Source organism: Musa acuminata, chromosome BXJ1-9 (assembly GCF_036884655.1).
Source record: "Musa acuminata AAA Group cultivar baxijiao chromosome BXJ1-9, Cavendish_Baxijiao_AAA, whole genome shotgun sequence".
NCBI classification, from domain to species: Eukaryota; Viridiplantae; Streptophyta; class Magnoliopsida; order Zingiberales; family Musaceae; genus Musa; species Musa acuminata.
The window spans coordinates 29,861,620-29,878,734 of record NC_088335.1 but is presented as its reverse complement, the minus strand read 5'-3'; positions in this window follow the sequence as shown (position 1 = coordinate 29,878,734).

Genomic DNA, 17,115 nt, shown 5'->3' with positions numbered 1-17,115 from the left:
TATCAATACTCCCAAGAGTACCTCTACTAAGTTAGACATTGACGAAGGTAGAGAAAGCTTTGATAAAACAAGTTTATAGGGACATGATAGGTAGTTTACTATATCTCACCACAACTAGACTAGACATCATGTTTAGCATAGGACTTTGTGCTAGGTTTCAATCTAACCCCACACAATCTCATTTAAAAGCTATCAAAAGAATTTTTAGATACCTAAAAGGAACTCCTGAACTAGGATTATGGTATCCAAAATCTAAAATTTTTGAATTGCTTAGTTATGCCGATGTTAATTTTGCTGGTTGCCAAATAGATAGAAAAAGCACATCCGGAACATGTCAATTTTTAGGACATACACTTGTCTCTTGGTCTTCCAAGAAACAAAACTCGGTTGCATTATCTACAACCAAAGCTGAGTATATTGCAGCAAGTGCATACTGTGCTCAAGTTATATGGATGAAAAACACTTTAGAGGATTATGAAATTCACCAGAAGAATATACCTATAAAGTGTGATAACACTTTAGGCATTAGGCATTAGGCATCACTTTATACTGACATTAGGCATTAGGCATCACTTTATATGAGATCATGTTAATAATCATAATGTAATCTTAGAATTTATTGACATGAAACATCAATTGGCTGATTATTTTTATGAAACCTTTGATTGAGGAATAATTTAATTTTATAAGAAGAGAATTAGGTATGCTTAATTTCTCAGATACATTAGTTACCCTTTAAATTTTTCTCCAGATTTTCTTATCGAATTATATTTTACAAGATCATTCACTTGAAACATGAACTTATGGTTTTCATACGAATTTTATATGATGCATGAACTTATGGTGCAAATTTTATATGATGTGAATCATGAACTTATGGTGTGAATTTTCTCCTCTTACAAGAATAGAGTTTATGATGTTTGTGTAAATGAGTGTGTGCAACTCATAATGACAAAAATCTTGCAAAAAGGAACCATACAATGTCAGCACCACACATCAATGCAAGTAGTGCTCACTGCTTGTAGGCGGTGGCACTGCCCAGCTGGTAGTAGCACCGCTTAGCTAGTTACGGGTTGTAGGCAGTAGCACTACCCAGCTGGTGGTGCCACCACCCGCAACCTACTATATAAACAACAAGCTAGGGCTGGCGGTAGAACCGACCCCAACTCATTCTACATCTTTCTAAAGTGCTCCAAACCTCTTGATCCTCTTGCTCTCCCTCAAGCAACTCAAAAGAATCCCTATTTCTCTTCTAAATCAAGGATCAATATCAAACACCCTCTTGGTGATCACAAGAAGGAAAAACTACAAAGGTAATCCCTGAACCAAATTAATTCCCCCTTTGTATTACATATTCTTGCCTCTTATTTGTCTTCATAATTGTAGTCTCCATGACTTCTAGAAGATCCTCAAGGGACAAAGGGAAGAGGATATTAGATGAAAACTATGACTCCCTACTTTTCAATTCTCATCAACATGCCCTTAAATTTCCAATAATAGAATCTAGAAATGTTCATAAGGGTAAATATGTTGATTTAGAGGAATTAAGTGATTTGGAACCTATTCAATGGTTTGCTAACCTAGATATCCTACCAATCCTTCAAATATGTAAACCTATCTATCCAAGACTTGTTAGATTATTCTATAATAATTTGCATATGGATGAACATGATAGGGTCTTCACCTATCTCTTAGGACATCATATACCCATTACGGATAGCATAATTTGCAACCTCGTAAGAATTGTGAAGAAAAATAAAGGTTATTATTTTAGAGGACAATGGGACAAAGCAACAATTGTGACCACTTATTCTGAAGCCCTAGGAACCATCTTCTGTAATCCTAATTGTTAGGATCAGGAGCACTAAGAAGGGGGGGGGGGGTGTGAATTAGTGCAGCGAAAAACTTTCGACGATTAAAACTGCGTTCGTACGATAAAAGCGATTTCGATAGAAAAGCTGATTCGTAAATCACTTTAACTTGTGATCAAGCGAGATGCAGTTAAAGCGAATCTATGAAAGTAGTTTGTAATTATGATGGAAATCAGAATATAAGCACAAACTGAAATATGATGTTCGTACGATAAAACTGATTTACGGCTAAACGCTGATTCGAAAAATACTGAACTTTGAAACACGATCGTAAATGCGCAGAAGGCACTAAGCTAGTTTTGCAGAAAAGATAATATGCTCAAAGCAAATGCAAACCGAGATTTAGAGTGGTTCGGTCAATCTTAACCTACATCCACTTTTGGCTTCCTCCACCGACGTCTGCTAGTCATAAGTGCCCAGCAAGCCAATCACGTGAGTGATGGCACGTGTGACTTGATACAGAATCTTTTTGCTTATTATATTTTGGCATATATCACTTTATAACTATTGCATAAATGCATATATATTGTGATGTCCTTGGATTTGTGCAATGGGAATCGGATCGTGATGAGATCACGATAATGAGATCGATTCACCTTTAAACACATTTCCTAAATAATCCCGGTCATAGGTTACTCGAGAGGGACATCGTGATAACCGGATAGACTGGTGTGCTGTATACCCGTCCATATGATGGATGCAGCTGGTCTCATAGCTGCTCGTGTAGGGACACTAGGGATACAATACAGGTGCTCATTGGAGAATGAGTTCACTGATTGATCCGCTTACGGAATGCTGGATGGTTGATGATGCCTTATTGTCAGACAACGATTCCGTAGTCCTAGTGGTGTATCTGGTTCTTAGACTTGAGACACCAAGGATGTCCTGTATGAGTGCTCCACTCTTTGATACCAGACTTATAGGTTTGGTTGTTCCCAGATCTAGTACAGCTGGTCATTGGGAGTGGTAGTCGACCTTACGAGGGCTATTGAGTGTCGATAGAGGATCATCCACTCTCGGTATCATGAGAGGAATATCCCATGTGTTCTTGCTCAGACAAATCCCTAGCCAGGGTCATTCGGGTTGAGAGAGAAAGAGTTCTCCGGGAGAATCCGATTAGAGCGAGACTCGAGTAGAAACCGTATGGGTCTGACAGCACCATGCTCGATATACGGTCTCTGGGATATTAGATGGATGAGGGACTATAGGTACATGGTAACTGAGGACAGACAGGTCCAATGGATTGGATTCCCCTGTATCGTCTGGGGACTACGGCGTAGTGGCCTAGTACTTCCGTAGTCGATGAGTCGAGTGAATTATTACAGAGATAATAATTCACTTAGTTAGAAGGAGTTCTGACAGGTATGACTCACGGCCAGCTCGATATTGGGCCTAGAGGGTCACACACATATGGTAGGCATTGCGATGAGTAGAGGTTCGGATATGAGATATCCGACGGAGCCCTTGTCTTATTGGATGCAGATCCAATACCCACTAGGGAAAGGACCCATTAGGGTTTTGACACGGGATCTCTATAAATAGGAGGGATTCACAGCCTTATAGGCTAGAGTCTTTGCTTGCCCTTCCTATTCTCCTCTCCCTCTCCACCTCAGAGTAGGCCTGGAGTTTTGAGGAGCGTCGTCGCAACCCTGCTGTGTGGATCACCGCTAGAGAGGAGGACGCTTGACCTCCTTCACCCTCTCCTGAGGATCTGCAAGGAAACAGGGATATACGATCTCCCTAGGTAACACAATCTCTATACGCAGTTTTGTGTTTTGCGGATTTTGCGCACCAATCTTCGCACGACGACGAACATCTTTTTGGGAATCGGGGATTTTTGTTTTCTTGTTCTTCCGCTGCGCATATGATGTCGCCCCCCCTATGATTTCCCAACAGTGGTATCAGAGCCAGGTTGTTCGTGCGAATGATTGGTTTTGAACTGCGTGTATTGTGTTTAGGAAGAATTTTGACGTCAAAATCGTTGACGCAAAAGCAAGGAAGGGCAACAACAGTTGCTGCCCTCGATCTGCATGCCGGCAGCGGCAGCCGCAGCCGCAGCCACCTGCAGCGGCAGCCGCAGCCGCAGCCAGGCAGCACAGCGCCGGCGCATGCGCAAGCGCTGTGCCTGCAGCAGCCGGCCGGCGGCCTGCTTGCAGCAGGCTTGCTGCCGGCGGGGCTGGCAACCCACGGGCAGAGGCGCCGCAGGGCAGCGGCGCCTACCGCCGAAAGGAAGCGGCGCCTGCCGCCGCAGGGCAGCGACGCGCGACGCCTGCCGCCGCTGCTCCCGCGGGCGAAACCCCCCCCCACAGGGGCGGCCGCCCGGCGGGACAGCACCGCCTGCGGAGGCAGCGGCGCCCGAAGAGGGCGCCCACCCGCAGCGGCATCGCCGCCAGCGGGCGTGCCGCCTGCAGGCGAGGGCAGTGCCCTCGCCCCGCCGCAAGGGCCGCCGCCGGCAGGGTGGCGGCGGCGGCAGCAGCGAAAAGGGGAAAGGGTATTAGGGTTTTCTGCGCAAAAGACAGTTTTGCCCCTCGGAATTTGAGAAATTCCAGTTTCTGTCTTTTGTCCAAATTACGAAAATACCCTTAGGAATTGAGAAATTCCCTATATATCCCTGATTTCAGAAAATATTAATTAATTAAAAGGTTTAGTTGATTATTATTTTTATTATTATCTAGTAGTCCTACATGATGATGATTATTTATACATGTGATGTATGATGAGTGGACGGATGATCATGGACCGTGTGATGTGTGTACTTGTGATTATTATTATTGAGGTCTGCGAACCTCCATTATATTTCTCGTTTATTGTCGGGCCTGCGTGCCTATGATTAAGTTGTAATCACATGAGGAGGCGCAGCGGGAGCGTGGAAGCCATAGCGGGACCCACGAGACGGACGATCGTGATGCATGGAGATGCATCAAGATATCGACGGAACCGACGAGGATGAGATGGACGATCACAAGGCATGGAGATGCACCGTTGCACACATAGATCTTGATGTGAGTGATTAGGCCTACTGGCTCGGGCCTAATCATATTAGGTTGTGGTCCATGATCATCTGGTGTGATTGCTTATACACATACTAGATATGTATATATATTTGCATGCGATGTAGATATATATTAAATATGTATATGTGTGACATGTCATATTAGGAGACCAAATCATAGAAACATCTCTCGATAATATTAAGTCGGTAAACGTGAGGCAATTAGATTGACCCACGTGGCCTTCCATCGTTATGAGTAGGAACCGAATCCCGGTGTAGGTTGAGTTGGTCGAGTCCCTCGAGACTCACCTATATCGCGATTCGCTATCTTGCTTACGACGTAGAGATGTCACCGGTGACCTGAGGGCATGATATGCTTGGTCGAGTCCCTCGAGGGTATATCATCAAATCAGACTCATCTTGTAACGAAGGTGTTGACTTAACCGAGCATCATGGTTGGTCGAGTCCCTCGAGGCCATGGTGATTCGGAGGCCGAACAGGACGGGAATCACAAGGAGTTGTGATCGGCAATAGTTGTCTACCTTTTAGGCTTAGTGTGATTGGTCGAGTCCCTCGAGGTTACACTAAGACGCTGATTGGATCCTGATCCCCACTAGAAGTCTGCCGGAGACTTCCGTTTCACGTGCTGAGGGTGTCGCGTGACTCGTTAGTAAAATAGTGGGAGCATATTAAGATAGAAGTCCATATCTTGATAGTTTATTTCTTGCAAAATCTGCATGTTATTCATTTTTGCTACATCTTTATTTTCAGAAAATGTCGCTTTCAAATCCCTTACGTGGCATACTTGATGTCAACCGCCTCACTGGTCCAAATTATACGGATTGGCTCCGTAACTTGAGAATTGTTCTCACAGCGGAGAAAATCGTGTACGTCCTTGATACAGTGATGCCTACGCCCGAAGAAGGGGCAAGCGAGGATGAGATCGCTCGCTACGTGAAGTACATTGATGACTCCACTCTTGCTCAGTGCTATATGTTGGGCTCTATGACTCCAGAGTTACAGAGACAACATGAAAAGATGGATGCCAGATCCATTCTCCTACATGTCCGTAAATTGTTTGAGGAACAGGGAAGGACTCAACGATATGAGATATCCAAGAGCCTTTTCCGCGCTAGGATGACTGAGGGGACACCGGTTCAGAACCATGTCCTAAAGATGATTGAGTGGATAGAGAAACTCACAGGTCTAGGAATGATCCTAGAGGATAACTTGTGTGTGGACATTGTGCTTTAGTCCCTACCAGATTCCTTTTCACAGTTCATAATGAACTTTAATATGAACAAGCTTGAGGTGACTCTCCCAGAGCTCCTCAATATGTTGAGGGAGGCAGAGAGTACTATTAAGAAAGAGAAGCCAGTTCTCTACACTGGTGAGACCAGAAAGAAAAGGAAAGCAGAAAGGTCCCTTAAGAAGGGAAAGGGCAAGGGCAAACAAGGTAAAGCAAAGGTTGCTAAGAAAGACCCAACAAAGGACAAAGGCCAGTGCTTCCACTATGGTAAAGATGGGCACTGGAAGAGAAACTGCAAAGAGTACCTTGCAGAAAGGGCGAAACAAAAGCTTGATGAAGCTTCAGGTACATTCATGATCAGTCTCCATTTGTCAGACTCTTATGATAACACATGGGTATTAGATACCGGTAGTGCTTATCATATATGTAATTCGTTGCAGGTTCTGGCAAGGCCTAGGAGACTAGAGAGAGGCGAGATGGACCTCAAGATGGGTAATGGAGCAAAAGTTGCTGTATTAGCTGTTGGCGAGGTCGCCCTACATCTGCCTAGTGGAGCTTTTATTGCATTAGATGCATGTTATTTTGTTCCTTCTATTATCAAAAACATTATCTCCATTTCATGTTTAACAGTTAGTGGATATAAATTTGTTTTTGAGAACAATGGTTGTTCGATATTATTAGATGATAAGATCATCACGAAAGGAACATTGCATAATGGTTTATTTATGTTAGACACCACTCCACATATCATGAATATAAATGTGTCCAAAAGGAAACGAGATGAGTTGAACAGTGCATACCTGTGGCATTGTAGGCTAGGTCACATCCATGAAAGAAGGATTCAAAAGTTGCTAAATGATGGATATCTAGATCCATTCGACTATGTGTCATATGCAACTTGTGAGCCTTGCATTCGTGGAAAACTGACCAACTCTCCATTTAGTGGAACTGGAGAGAGAGCCACTGAGTTGTTGGAACTCATACATAGTGATGTATGTGGACCCATGTCAACTCATGCCATTGGAGGTTACTCCTACTTCATTACATTTACTGATGATTTCTCAAGGTATGGATATGTGTACTTAATGAAGTACAAGTCCGAGGCCTTTGAGAAATTCAGAGAGTATAAGAATGAGGTGGAGAACCAGACTGGAAAGAGTATCAAAACTCTTCGATCAGATCGAGGAGGTGAGTACTTAAGTACAGAGTTTACTCACTTCCTCAAGGACCATGGGATATTATCCCAATGGACACCTCCTTATACACCTCAGCTCAATGGTGTCTCTGAAAGGAGAAATCGTACATTATTAGATATGGTACGGTCCATGATGAGTTTCGCTGACCTACCCATCTCATTCTGGGGATATGCCCTAGAAACCGCAGCTTACCTTCTGAACAGAGTTCCAACTAAGTCGGTGGTGTCTACACCATATGAGATATGGAAAGGGAAGAAGCCTGATCTTAAAGTAGTTAAGATTTGGGGCTGCTCTGCCCATGTTAAAAGACACAACCCCGATAAGTTAGAATCAAGGACAGGGCGATGTAAATTTGTGGGATACCCCAAGGAAACTTGTGGGTATTACTTCTATCATCTCGAGGACCAAAAGGTCTTTGTAGCTAAGAGAGCAGTGTTCCTTGAGAAGGAACACATTCTTGACGGAGACAGTGGGAGAATGATAGAATTGAGCGAGGTTGGAGAACCAAGCTCAAGCACCACTCTACAGCCCGAGTCTGTTCAGGTATCTAATACACAAGTTTCAACTTTACGCAGGTCTGATTGAGTATCCCATCCTCCTGAGAGATATGTGGGACATATTAGAGCAGAGGATGTAGAGGATATTGATCCTCAGACCTACGAGGAGGCTATTATGAGTATAGACTCCGGGAAGTGGAAAGAAGCCATGAATTCTGAGATGGATTCTATGTACTCCAATAAGGTTTGGAACCTAGTTGATGCACCCGAAGGTATTGTACCCATCGGTTGCAAGTGGATCTTTAAGAAAAAGATCGGAGTAGATGGAAAGGTAGAGACCTATAAAGCAAGACTAGTGGCTAAGGGGTATCGTCAAAGGCAAGGTGTTGACTACGACGAAACTTTCTCACCCGTAGCAATGCTAAAATATATCAGAATTCTATTGGCTATTGCAGCACACTATGATTATGAGATCTGGCAGATGGATGTGAAAACCGCATTCCTCAACGGGAACCTGGAGGAGGAGGTGTATATGATGCAACCTGAGGGATTCGTGTCCAAGAACTGCCCAGATAAGGTGTGTAGGTTGCTTAGATCCATTTATGGACTAAAGCAAGCTTCCCGAAGTTGGAACATAAGATTTGATGAGGCAATCAGATCTTATGACTTCGTTAAGAACGAAGATGAGCCTTGTGTATACAGAAAAGGTAAGTGGGAGCGCTATTAGCTTTTTGGTGTTATATGTGGATGACATCCTCATCATTGGGAATGACATAGGAATGCTATCCACAATAAAGGCTTGGTTATCTAGACACTTCTCCATGAAGGACTTAGTCGAAGCATCTTATATCTTGGGGATTAGAATCTATAGAGATAGATCCAAAAGGATGCTTAGCTTGTCCCAGTCCAGGTACATAGAAACTATTGTCAAAAGGTTTGGCATGGAAAATTCCAAAAGAGGTCTCATACCGATGAGACATGGGATATCGCTTTCTACGAGTATGTCCCCAAAGACTCCAGAAGAAAGGGCGAACATGGATATGATACCTTATGCCTCAGCAATAGGGTCTATCATGTATGCCATGCTATGTACTAGGCCTGATATAGCGCATGCTCTGAGTGTCACGAGCAGGTATCAGGCGGATCCAGGCTTGGAGCACTGGAAAGCAGTAAAGTGTATCCTTAAGTACTTGAGAAGGACTAAGGATCTTTTACTAGTATATGGAGGTAATAGCCTTAAGGTTGAAGGCTACACTGACTCAAGTTTTCAGTCTGATGTCGATGATAGCAAGTCGAATTCAGGGTATGTGTACACCTTGAATGGAGGAGCAGTGTGCTGGAAGAGTTCCAAGCAAGATACCACTGCTGACTCGACCATAGAGGCGGAGTACATTGCTGCATCAGATGCAGCAAAGGAGGGAGTCTGGTTGAAGAAGTTCATCACAGATTTGGGAGTCGTGCCGGATAGTGAGGAGCCGATTTCCCTATATTGCGACAACAACGGGGCAATTGCTCAAGCGAAGGAACCTAGGTCTCATCAGAAATCTAAGCATGTTCTGAGGAGGTTCCACCTTATCAGAGAGATCGTGACCCGAGGAGATGTAGCAGTGGAAAGAGTTCCATCCGAAGATAACATTGCAGATCCACTTACAAAGCCATTGTCTCAGATTGTCTTTGAGCGTCACAGGGGTCTGATGGGGATCAGACACATAGGTGATTGGCTTTAGGTCAAGTGGGAGATTGCTAGTCATAAGTGCCCAGCAAGCCAATCACGTGAGTGATGGCACGTGTGACTTGATACAGAATCTTTTTGCTTATTATATTTTGGCATATATCACTTTATAACTATTGCATAAATGCATATATATTGTGATGTCCTTGGATTTGTGCAATGGGAATCGGATCGTGATGAGATCACGATAATGAGATCGATTCACCTTTAAACACATTTCCTAAATAATCCCGGTCATAGGTTACTCGAGAGGGACATCGTGATAACCGGATAGACTGGTGTGCTGTATACCCGTCCATATGATGGATGCAGCTGGTCTCATAGCTGCTCGTGTAGGGACACTAGGGATACAATACAGGTGCTCATTGGAGAATGAGTTCACTGATTGATCCGCTTACGGAATGCTGGATGGTTGATGATGCCTTATTGTCAGACAACGATTCCGTAGTCCTAGTGGTGTATCTGGTTCTTAGACTTGAGACACCAAGGATGTCCTGTATGAGTGCTCCACTCTTTGATACCAGACTTATAGGTTTGGCTGTTCCCAGATCTAGTACAGCTGGTCATTGGGAGTGGTAGTCGACCTTACGAGGGCTATTGAGTGTCGATAGAGGATCATCCACTCTCGGTATCATGAGAGGAATATCCCATGTGTTCTTGCTCAGACAAATCCCTAGCCAGGGTCATTCGGGTTGAGAGAGAAAGAGTTCTCCGGGAGAATCCGATTAGAGCGAGACTCGAGTAGAAACCGTATGGGTCTGACAGCACCATGCTCGATATACGGTCTCTGGGATATTAGATGGATGAGGGACTATAGGTACATGGTAACTGAGGACAGACAGGTCCAATGGATTGGATTCCCCTGTATCGTCTGGGGACTACGGCGTAGTGGCCTAGTACTTCCGTAGTCGATGAGTCGAGTGAATTATTACAGAGATAATAATTCACTTAGTTAGAAGGAGTTCTGACAGGTATGACTCACGGCCAGCTCGATATTGGGCCTAGAGGGTCACACACATATGGTAGGCATTGCGATGAGTAGAGGTTCGGATATGAGATATCCGACGGAGCCCTTGTCTTATTGGATGCAGATCCAATACCCACTAGGGAAAGGACCCATTAGGGTTTTGACACGGGATCTCTATAAATAGGAGGGATTCACAGCCTCATAGGCTAGAGTCTTTGCTTGCCCTTCCTATTCTCCTCTCCCTCTCCACCTCAGAGTAGGCCTGGAGTTTTGAGGAGCGTCGTCGCAACCCTGCTGTGTGGATCACCGCTAGAGAGGAGGACGCTTGACCTCCTTCACCCTCTCCTGAGGATCTGCAAGGAAACAGGGATATACGATCTCCCTAGGTAACACAATCTCTATACGCAGTTTTGTGTTTTGCGGATTTTGCGCACCAATCTTCGCACGACGACGAACATCTTTTTGGGAATCGGGGATTTTTGTTTTCTTGTTCTTCCGCTGCGCATATGATGTCGCCCCCCCTATGATTTCCCAACAACGTCCACTAGAGGCCTTCCTTCAATAGGCGAAGGCCAACTGCCCTTTTACAGTTTCACTCCTTTTGACGGGCTTAGGAGACAACCCTTACAAACTTTTCTCTCCTCTCTTGAAAGATCAAAACTTGGAAGAAAAGAGGGAGGAGAACTTCTAGACTTTACAACACTTTTGAGCTCTAAAATCATAGAGTAAGATCAAGCTTTCGGTGCCGTTGGGTTGCCCTTTCATTGCTGAAAGGGTGGGGTATTTATAGGCCCCAATCCAATTTGAATTTCGAGCTCAAAACTGTCATTTCCCGAAATTCCGGGGTCTGGCGGTTGCACCGCCTGACTGGGGCGGTTTGTTAGGACTCTAGCTTGAAGAGTCCTAATTGAGAGGGATATTCATGTAAAACCTACCTAAGCCGACCCCTATTAAAGAGGTGAAGAGGCCGGCTGGGGTTAGGAGGTTGTTTCTTAAAGAAGAATAAGGAGTTGTAAAGGAATAGGAGTCTTGAGTAGGAGTCCTATTAGGAGTTGGTTAGAAGTAGGAGTCCTATTAGGAGTTAGGGTTTAGAAGCCCTATTAATAGTCATGTATTTCTCCTCTTTTCATAAGTAATAAATGAATCTTTTCTGCAGCCTTTGAGCAGCAACTTGGAGGGAGGAACCCCTATAGAGTTCCAAGGAGGCCGATCCCCTAAAGAGATCAACCCTAAGTTTAGAATCTGCAAGGGTTCTAACACCTAGTATTAGAGCAGCGTTCTTGGCATCTCGTTGCCCTTCCATAGCCATCCATCAACCCTCCACAACCGCCCAAAGCAATTCACACAATTGCTTAAAAGATCGTTGCCAAATTTCGCCATCATCTCCACCACCACAGATCATCCTTTGATCTCCCAGTGAATTGCAATAGGTTCAGGTTTCCTACCTTACTGCTGCTGCAATTTAGTTATCCTTATTTAAAAATTACAAAAAAATTATTCCTATATTGCTGCATAAACTTTTCGCCACAAAGTTTTCATCTCTACGACGAAAGATACATTGCAGAATTCCAACCGTATAGCACCGTCTGTTTGATTTTGCTACTATATTTTTTCTATCCAAATCTCTACAAAATTTTTATGACATCTTTGAAACTTCCTAACAGCAGATTTCCCTTTAGTTTTGTCAAAAAATTCTCAATACAAACCATTTATCTTTTACGTATAATCTGCTATACTTGAAAATCTGCATTGTAAAATTTCAGCCGCGTAGCACTGTTTGTTTGATCTTGATACAACGTTTTCTCTATCCAAATCTCTCTGAAATTTTTATGATAGCTTTGACACTTCCTAACAGTATATTTTTCTTTGGTTTCATCAAAAAATTCTTAATATAAATCACTGATCTTTTATGTCTACTCTGCTACACTTGAAAATCTATGCTGTAGAAAATTTCAGCCGCATATTGTTGCCTTAACCCATCTATTTCCAATATTTTTTTATTAAAATTTCTTATACATTTCATAGATTATCTTGGCTTCTATCTAATATTGATCTATTAAGGAATTCATCTCTAAAAACAAATTTTTGTTGATACAATTTTGTCATAAACTGCTGAAATTTTTCGACGAGAATTCTGCTATCGCAACTTGCACCAATTTCATTGCTATTATACTGCCGAAATTTTATTGATTAAATTGAACATCCTTGCTGTCATATAAACTGAGATTTTGCTATCAATTCTCTCCTCAATTCTCTCAAGTTTTTGGTGGAAATTACGTCGAGAAACCGTTATTTCTTCGATGACAATTCTACTCTTACAAGACAGTACATACTTGCTACAACTTCTACTGATTTCTATCAAACCTTTAGTACCATCTACCACAGATCCAAAACTTTTATCCATAGCCCTAAAACTTTACCAAACCACACCCTCAAACTACACCCAAAATAGCCATAAAACAAGCCTAAACCGTAGCCTACATCCACCAATCCACCAACCCTTTCGACCATCACCTCTCTCAACCAATACATGTCTTTAACCCAACAACAAAAGAGAGATCTTAACATCACAGATTTGGTGGCATATAAAATGACATCTGAGGAGGTAATCAATGCTAAATTCAAAGCCTTCGAGGCATGAATGGAGGATAAGATTCGGACGCTCTTTACCGAACTCAGATTTGGCCGACCACTAAGCCCGAAGAAATCACATCAAGGAGAGAGCTTTGCCCAATCACACCAAGCCCGAAGATATGACTTCCAAGAGAGGGGAAGCTCTATGACTGACCCCAACTATCCATGCATAAGAGTGGACTTCCCTAGATGGGAAGAAGGAGACCCGATTAGTTGGATCTCGTGCGCGGAGCGATATTTTCGGTACCACAAAATCGCGGATGCATCTATGGTGAAAATTGCAGCTATACATCTTGAAGGTGATGCTATACAGTGGTTTGACTGGTTTGAACATACTTATGGAGTCCTTTCATGGCGATAATTCAAAGAAGGACTGCTGATCCTCTTTAGACCAACCGATTACGAGAATATTGATGGACAACTAGCAAAGATCCGATAAACCTCTATCATTTAGGAGTACCAAACTAGGTTTGAAAGGTTATCTAATCAAACTTGTGATTAGTCTTAAAAATAGCTATTGAGGACCTTCATTGAGGGCTTGAAGCCAGAGATCCGAGGAGAAGTTAAAGCGCGACAACCGTATACGTTTATGGTAGCCATCTCTTTCGCACGACATCAAGAGGGGCAATGGAATAATGAAGCTCGGAGGACTAGGGACACTCCTTAACTAGTAATATTGAAGCCCTCAGCCCCCCCTACTATCGACCAAGTCCCTACACCAAAGAGGTTAACAAGAGAAGAGCTTCGGGAGCGATATGCGAAGGGGTTATGTTGGCATTGCGACGAGCCATGGAGCCGTGAGCATCGCTGTAGTAAAGGGAGACTTCTTATAATTGAACCAGTAGAAGAAGAGGTCATTGAACATCTAGAAGAGAGCCTTGAACATGAAGAAGAAGATAAAGAAGAAGAGCCACAACCGATTGAAATTACGGTACATGCACTAGTTGGCTACTCAAATTCATAAACGATGAAAGTTGGAGGCCTTCTTAAACAACAACCGATCACTGTTCTCATCAACACGGGCAGTACTAATAACTTCCTAAACAGTAAGGTTATTGTCCAGATGGCCTTACCTATCGAGAATTGTAGCAGGTTTGACGTTAAGGTCGCCGACGGTCGGATTTTAAAGTATGATCGTAGGCACTCGCGAGTGAAACTATTGCTGCAGGACCAAGAGATAATTACATATTTCTTCCTCCTCCCTCTTATTGATCATGAAGCTATGCTCAGAATTAAATGGTTGACGACATTAGGTGATATTTCTTAGAATTTTATGCAACTAATTATGAAATTTTACAGTAAGGAGAAACAGGTGATACTGAACGGGAAACATGGGGGCGACATAACGACGATTTGCACACAACAAATGGAGAAGGTTTTGCATAAAGCATACAGCGGCTTTTTGGTACAACTTAAGTAGCAAACTAAGGGAGAGCCAATAGAATTTGAAGATCTAAACCTACTTCCTTTGCTTGCTGAATTTTCAGATATATTTGACGAACCGCATAACCTACCTCTTACCCGTCGGCATGATGATTATATAATGATTCTTTCAAGCAAACCTCCAGTAAATACTAGGTCATATCAGTATCTACATCTCCAGAAGGATGAAATGGAAAGGATTGTAAAAGAGATGCTTGAAATAGGAGTTATTCGACCAAGTTGCCACCTCTACTCTTCACTGGCGCTACTTGTACGTAAGAAGGACGGAACATGGCGAATATGCGTTGATTATCGAGTTCTCAATGGCATAATCATCAAGGATAAATACCCTATTCCAGTAGTCGATGAATTGCTAGATGAAAGGGAGCACAAATCTTCACAAAGCTGGACCTTCGTCCGGGTATTATCAAATACGAGTGTACGAAGAAGTCATACCGAAAACCGCCTTTCGAACACACAACGGCCACTACGAATTTTTACTTTCTTCAACAAAAGGTGGGATATCTTGGGCATATCATATCAGAGAAAGGTGTGATGGTGGACCCCTTCAAAATTGAAGCAATGCAAAACTAGCCTACCCCGAGGAACATAAAATTGCTACATGGCTTTCTGGGTTTAATAGGCTACTATTGTAAGTTCGTGAAAACATATGGAAAGATCAGTGCACCATTTACTTCCTTATTGGAAAAAGATATCTTCCAATGGTCGGATAGAGCCTCCACTGCCTTCAACAAACTTAAGGCAGCCATAATGATGACGCCGGTGCTAGTGCTGCTAGATTTCAACCGACCCTTCATCATTGAGGCCGATGCATCTAGAGACAGAATGGGAGATGTTCTCATGCAAGATGATCAACCACTCACATACATTAGCAAGGCATTGTCTCCCCCCTATCAAAACATGTTAACATATGATAAGGAGATGCTCGCCATTGTGCACGCAGCAACGAGGTGGAGATCGTACTTGATCAGGCGATGCTTTCAAATCAAGACCGACCATAAAAGCCTAAAATATCTCTTGGAGCAAAAGATATCTTCCCTCGAGCAGCAAAAATGGGTAACAAAGGTTTTTGGATATGATTATGAAATAACTTACAAAAAGGGGAAAGAGAATGATATTGCAGATGCGCTTTTACGGCTACCTAAGCATGCTGAATTTTTGACCATTTCAGTTTTGACTAGTGACTTCCTAGAGAATATTAAGATGGAATGATAAGAAGATTCGGAGACTAGTAAGATCATAAAAAAATTGGAGGAAGCACCAAGCTCTGTGGCTCATTACAATTGGGACTCAAAAGAATTACACTATAAGGGATGCATTATGCTTATGACAAATTCTACTTGCATCTTCACAAGTAGATTTTGGACAAAGTTATTCCATATGTAGGGTATTAAATTGAAAAGGAGTACGACATATCACCGATAAACCGATGGCCAGACGAAAGTTGTAAATAGGTGCTTGGAGACAGCCCAAAGCCACCCACCAAATAAGACTACCCAGCGAGAACTCCAAACCTAGCCAAGTGCCATTATTGATCGACAGATCATGACTCGACGATGATGACCCACTAATGAAGTGCTAATATAGTGGGTGAACCTACCAATAGAAGATGCTACTTGGGAGAACTATGATGACTTGAAGATCAAATTCTCAAAAGTCATGAATCATCAGCCTCGAGGACAAGGCTGATTTGAAGAGAGCGGGTCTATTAGGACTCTAGCTAGGAGAGTCCTAATTGAGAGGGACATTCATGTAAAACCTACCTAAGCCGACCCCTATTAAAGAGGTGAAGAGGCCTGCTAGGGTTAGGAGGTTGTTTCTTAGAGATGAATTAGGAGTTGTAAAGGAATAGGAGTCTTGAGTAGAAGTCCTATTAGGAGTTGGTTAGAAGTAGGAGTCTTGAGTAAGAGTCCTATTATGAGTTAGGGTTTAGAAACCCTATAAATACCATGTATTTCTCCTCTTTTGATAAGCAACAGATGAATCTTTTCTGCAGTCTTTGAGCAGCAACTTGGAGGGAGGAACCCCTATAGAGTTCCAAGGAGGCCGATCCCCTAAAGAGATCAACCCCAAGTTTAGAATCTGCAAGGGTTCTAACACCTGGTATCAGAGCAGCGTTTTTGGCATCTCGCTGCCCTTCCATAACCATCCATCAACCCTCCACAACCGCCCAAAGCAATTCCCACAATTGCTTAAGAGATAGTTGCCAAATTCCGCCGTCATCTCCACCACCACGGATCATCCTTTGATCTCCCCGTGAATTGCAACAGGTTCTAGTTTTCTACCTTACTGCTGCTGCAATTTAGTTATCCTTATTTGAAAATCCCAAAAAATTATTCCTATATTGCTGCATAAACTTTTTGTCATAAAGTTTTCATCTCTATGACGAAAGATACATTGCAGAATTCCAACCGTATAGTACCGTCTGTTTGATCTTGCTACTATATTTTTTCTATCCAAATCTCTATGAAATTTTTATGACATCTTTGACATTTCCTAACAGCAGATTTCCTTTGAATTTGTCAAAAAATTCT